The following is a 6335-nucleotide window of genomic DNA, read 5'->3' on the forward strand; positions in this document are numbered from 1 at the left end:
CAACAGGTTTGGCAAGGATGTGGAGAAAGGGAAACCCTCTTGCACTGTTGGTGGAAATGCACACTGGTGCAGCCACTCTGGAACAGTGTGGACTATGATCCAACAATTGCACTACTAGGTATTTACCCAAAGGATACAAAATTTTACTTCAAAGGGACACATGCACCCAGATGTTTATAGCAGCCTTATCAACAGTAGTCAAATTGTGGAAAGAGCCCAAATGTCCATCAACTGGTAAAGAAGATGTGGCATATATACACAAGGGAATATTAATCATAAAAAAATGAAATCTTGTTAATTGCAACGACATGGATGGAGCTAGAGTATATTATGCTAAGCAGAATAAGTCAGAAATGTAAATTACCATATGATTTCACTCATGTAGAATTTAAGAAAGAACCAGGCGAACATAGGGGCAAAAAAGGCAAACCATGAAAGGCATTAAAAAAATTTTTTTTAATGTTTTATTTATTTCTGAGAGAGCATGAGCAGGAGAGGGTCAGAGAGAGAGGGAGATACAGAATCTGAAATAGGCTCCAGGCTCCGAGCTAGCTGTCAGCACAGAACGCGACACGGGGCTCGAACTCATGCACCGTGAGATCATGACCTGAGCTTAAGTCAGATGCTCAACCNTAACAACAGGTTTGGCAAGGATGTGGAGAAAGGGAAACCCTCTTGCACTGTTGGTGGAAATGCACACTGGTGCAGCCACTCTGGAACAGTGTGGACTATGATCCAACAATTGCACTACTAGGTATTTACCCAAAGGATACAAAATTTTACTTCAAAGGGACACATGCACCCAGATGTTTATAGCAGCCTTATCAACAGTAGTCAAATTGTGGAAAGAGCCCAAATGTCCATCAACTGGTAAAGAAGATGTGGCATATATACACAAGGGAATATTAATCATAAAAAAATGAAATCTTGTTAATTGCAACGACATGGATGGAGCTAGAGTATATTATGCTAAGCAGAATAAGTCAGAAATGTAAATTACCATATGATTTCACTCATGTAGAATTTAAGAAAGAACCAGGCGAACATAGGGGCAAAAAAGGCAAACCATGAAAGGCATTAAAAAATTTTTTTTTAATGTTTTATTTATTTCTGAGAGAGCATGAGCAGGAGAGGGTCAGAGAGAGAGGGAGATACAGAATCTGAAATAGGCTCCAGGCTCCGAGCTAGCTGTCAGCACAGAACGCGACACGGGGCTCGAACTCATGCACCGTGAGATCATGACCTGAGCTTAAGTCAGATGCTCAACCGACGGAGCCACCTAGGCGCCCCATGAAAGACAGTCTTAACTACAGAGAACAAATTGAGGACTGCTGGAGGGGAGGTTGGGGGGGGTGCTAAATGAATGACAGGGATTAAGGAGGGCGCTTGTTGGGATGAGCACCGGGTATCATATGTAAGTGGTGAATCACTAAATTCTACTCTTGAACTAACACTATGTATTAAGTAACTGGAATTTAAATAAAAACTTGAAGCAAAAAGAAAACTAGATTGAAGCAGAAGGTAGAATGGAAAGAATAATACAGAAAAGGGCTTTTATGCCAAGGGGAAAATACAAGATAAGAGGGTTATACATAGTGCAAAAGAAAGAAAATACCTATCTTTTAACCCAAGTCCAGAGAGACTTCCATCTAGCAGTCTCCCATATTTCAAACCTGGGTGTAGTTCCTGCCCTCCCTTTTCCCAAAACTTCACATCTGGTTGGTTGCCATACCCTGATGGTTTTACCCACAAAATACCTTTCAGTTCCCCCTCCCCTCCCCTGCCCAGGCTTAGGTTATTTCTCTGGACTCAGAATACTGAGTGGGTGTGCTGAACCCCAATAGCTGTTACCACTGAGCTCTCTGAATCTTTATGTTCCACCTGACCCTGTTCCCCAGATCAGTATGACCCCCTTGCCTGGGATATGCCCAAGCTCCTCACACACTTTCAATATTCTCCCCCTATTGCATGCTGTGTAGGAGATATCTGCTCACATGGTCTCCTCTCTCTGACATAACCCCCTCCCCCAACTCCACCCATGGGCTTGGGAAAGCTTTCAACCCTCTGCCCCACGCAAAGCTACGTGACCCCTCTTCCTACCTGGCAATAGCACCGTGCATATTTCCCACTGCTGTCATGGTGACAGAATAATCTATTTCCCCATTATGCTGTGATTCTTAAAGGGCTGGTTTGAATCCGTGTTAATCTTTGTATTAGTATGTCTAAAACAGAGCTGTGTTCTTGATGGGTGTTCAGTAAAGGTCGGCAAACAGAGCTTGGTTCCTAATGGGTGCTCAGAGCTTGGTTCCTGATGGGTACTCAGTAAAGGTTGGCTTGAGCTGACAAGCAGATTGCCTCAGGGGGACGGTGGTTTGCAGGGAGAATGTTCTGTGAAGCTCCGTGAGGGCAGGGGCCACGGCTCACTGACTAAGCTCAGAAGCCCCAGAGCCTAGCCCTGCACTGGCCATGTAGTTCACGACAAAGTTCTAAGTGAGTGGGGGGAGAACCATGGTGACTTTCTCTTGCTCAGAAGGAGACTGGACATAAAAGCTCTAGGACCCTGCACACCCATCTTGAGGATTTCATCTTAGAAGAAACAGCCCTGCAGATGCTGTCTCTACTGCCGCATGAAGACAGCACACGGGCTGCCTGCAGAAGAGCCACCTCACTTCAAGCTCACGTCATGGCCACACATCAGCTGTATGTGTTGTTCGATGACAGAACACAGTATATTAGAATTTCATATGAGTGTGTGTCTAAAAAATTGCTAGTATGTGTACTGAAAATATCTAGAAGGTTACACAAGAAATTCTTAAGTGGTTACTTTTGAGGAATAGGATTGGGAGGCCAGGGGTGAGGGACTCATGGTTTGGGTATTTCTCATTCTTTCTGCGTGATTTCAGTTCTTAACAAGCGTATATTGCTCTCCTTTAAAAAAAAAAAAAAAGATTAGCTTGGTAACAAAATCAGCTTGAAATAGATCCTAGTTTGAATAATCTGATTGAAAAGTTAGGATTTCAATCAGGCCCCAAACTTGGTCCCATTTCTCAATACATGGAATATCTAATTCCATTTACACCCTCCCTTCAAATTGTGATTTTCAAAGATAACTTTTGCCTCATCCTTTGCTTTAAAGTATTATTATAGCCTTTTGGAGACTCACAAAACAAGTGGTTTCTACAATTATTGCCTAGAAGAGGGTTGGATCAAATGAGTTTAGAGAACCTTAAGATGTTGCATGAAATGGAAGAAACAAAAACCAGACAGATTGATGAATGAGGCTTATAACAGCTTCCCTTCCATGATGCAATATGTAAGCCAGCATGCAAGGTGTGCAGCTCTTGGCAGCTGAGGAAGAAACTTTGAACTTTTTATAGTCCTGTTTGTTCTTTTACCCAGAGAGAAACTCAGAAGAGAGAAAAGTGGCATTTCCTTCTGAATTATCTGAATGAATTTTAATGCTTACCCATCTGTTAATCATGTGGAATTGTTTATTTCATTATAGAAGAGCCATGTATTCTCTGCATATTTTCAGTAAAAAGCAGGGAAATCTGGTTGTCTTGGTAGATAGTGCTAAATATCATCAATGAAAAATATTTTTACCTGATGTGATAGATTGTTTTTTACCTATGTTGAAATGAGCACATCAAGAACATTTGAAAAATTACAGTGAGGGGCATCTGGATGACTCAGTCAGTTAAGCATCTGACTTCCTCTCAAGTCATGATCTCACCATTTGGGAGTTCGAGCCCTGGGTTGGGCTATTTGCTGACAGTTCAGAGTCTGGATCCTGCTTCAGATTCTGTCTCCCTCTCTCTCCCTTTCCCCCACTCACGCTGTCTGTCTGCCTGTCTCAAACATGCACATTAAAAAAAAAATTTAAGGGGCGCCTGGGTGGCTCAGTTGGTTAAGTGTCCAACTTCAGCTCAGGTCATGATCTTACAGGTCTGTGCTGACAGCTAGCTCAGAGCCTGGAGCCTGCTTCAGATTCTGTATCTCCCTTTCTCTCTGACCCTCCCCTGCTCTCGCTGTGTCTCTCTCTCAGAAATTAAAAAATAAAAAACATTTTAAAAATAAATAAAATCAATTTCTAAAAAAAATAAAAATAAAAAAAAAAGAATTTCAGTGAAAAACACCCGAGTGTTAGGAATGTGTTTAGTTATTTTTAAATACTGCAACTCTTGAGAAAAGGGAGCGGTTAGCTCCAAGACCTGTTTCAATGGTGTGTCTTCTCTAAAGCCTTCTATTCGGTTATCACTGGTTTTCTCCTTGGATTGCCGTGGGCAGGCTCTAACAGATCTGCTTGAAAACTGCTCAGGAAGTTGAAGCTAAGTGAAAGTTGGGTCATTAGCAGAGCCAATGTTGGTTCCTGCTTTGCAGAATCCCATTTCCCTACAATGTGCCATCAAATTAAGTTTTGAATACAGTTAGGGATCAAATATCAACGAGTGAATATATTCTGCCCCACTCTCACCCCCAAACTGATGAGTTTTAATAGAAGGAAGAAGGTTGGTACAGTTATAAGTTGTTGAGTCCATCTCAGCTTGGCATAGGGATACAATTCTTTTATAATTAGAAAAATGATCAGTAAATGGAAAATATTCATGTTTTGCACTATATGCCTTATTACCCACCAGACCAGATGATTCAAGAGAAGAACCCTATGAAACCTTAATGATCCTTTCATCTGTCTGCTATAATTGACCATCATGAAGAAAACAGGCAAAAACCTTTACCAGAAAGTTGGAGGCAAGGAGGCATGGTACTTCTTCTATTTGCTGAGATACTCAAGGAAGAAGAGCATTTGCAATAGTTAATGCCAGAACCAAAAATTTAGAAATTCTGTCAGACATGTAGTGGGAATATAAATATTTGTTGGATGGATGAAGTCATATTAAAGGCTTGAACTCCAAGAAACCAGCTAGAAAGGGAGATAAGTCAGAGAAAGACAAATGCCATATGATACCGTTTGTATGTGGAATCTAAAAAAAATTCCTGAACTTGTAAAAACAGAATGGTGGTTGCCAGAAGCTGGCGGGTGAGGGGACTGGGAGATCCTGTTTAAGGGTTCAAATTTATAACTAGTAGACAAATAAGTTCCCGGGATTTAATACACAATGTAGTGATCATAGTCAATGGTACCGTATTACAAACTTCAAAGTTGCTAAGAGACTGTATGTTGTAACTGTTCTCATCATAAAGAAATGATATAGGACACGATAAAGGTACTAGCCTGAGCTACTGTAATAATCCTATTGTAATATATAAATGTATCAAAGTACACATGGTAGGTCTTAAACTTGCGTGATATTGTATGTCATTTATAGCTTAATAATAATAATAATAGCAGCTAGGACTCCCGAGAGCTTTTCCAGACATGTTCAGAGATTTGCTGTCCATGTTGAATGCAAGGAGACAGTTGAGCAGAAACAAATCTGATGTATCCACCAGTCGCCTTTCCCAAACCTACTACTCAGTAATCACTGGTGTTCATCACGATGAGTCATAAGTATTGCAGTATTCCTGCAGTGCCTTCTGAATCATCAAAGACTCGCTAAAATTCAGTATAACTTCAGTATTAAGTGCATGTTAGTGCGAATTACTATATTTGAAGTTTGGCCACCCAAGTGTGAGAAGTGTGATCTCTCTCCCTTAACCAGAATAGACTAAGAAGAATCCTTCCCCCTTACGTCAGATAACAGAGTATCTTCTGCCACTATCACTATGTGGGAAGAGAGCCAAGCCTGAGGTTGTTTAAGCCGGAGGAAGGGTTGCTGAAGTGAAGGAGGGTCATCAGGGTGTATGAAAAGATGCAGAAGAAATGTTCCCAAATGAGGGAGTGTGTCGTGACACGGATGTCAGCACACCCCCTGGCTGCTGAAGGGGCTGGTGCATGGCAGGGCTGAGTCATTTAGTGCCGTTGGCATTGAGGAGGAAGGAAGATGCTAATTTTGGATGGTGTGTATCGGATTAGCAGAAGTAGCTGACTTTTAAGAAAGCAGAGTAATTACTGGGTTTTGTTTAGTGAAGAGTTGGTTAGCTTTGGATGCCATCTTTAAGTCTGTACTCAGAAAGTGTGTTCGGTTGGAGCAGTTGTGGAGAGGTGACATTTCTGGATGGTGGGAAGTGAGGGCAAAAGAGTTTGGTCACAGAAGGAGCAAACATATGTGGGCATATTTGGAGGGGGGTGGGGAAGAAGTAGGAAAGAATAATGATGCCCAAACAATGGGGAGAGAGTGCAAGGGACTTTACCAAGTATTTTCTTACCAGGATTAGAGGGGTAAAGCCTGCCTTCTATAGGGAAAAAAATATGGGTTGCGGTGTGTTGCTAATCA

This window comes from Crocuta crocuta, unplaced genomic scaffold (genome assembly GCF_008692635.1).
Source record: "Crocuta crocuta isolate KB4526 unplaced genomic scaffold, BGI_CrCroc_1.0 scaffold59-1, whole genome shotgun sequence".
Classification (NCBI taxonomy): domain Eukaryota; kingdom Metazoa; phylum Chordata; class Mammalia; order Carnivora; family Hyaenidae; genus Crocuta; species Crocuta crocuta.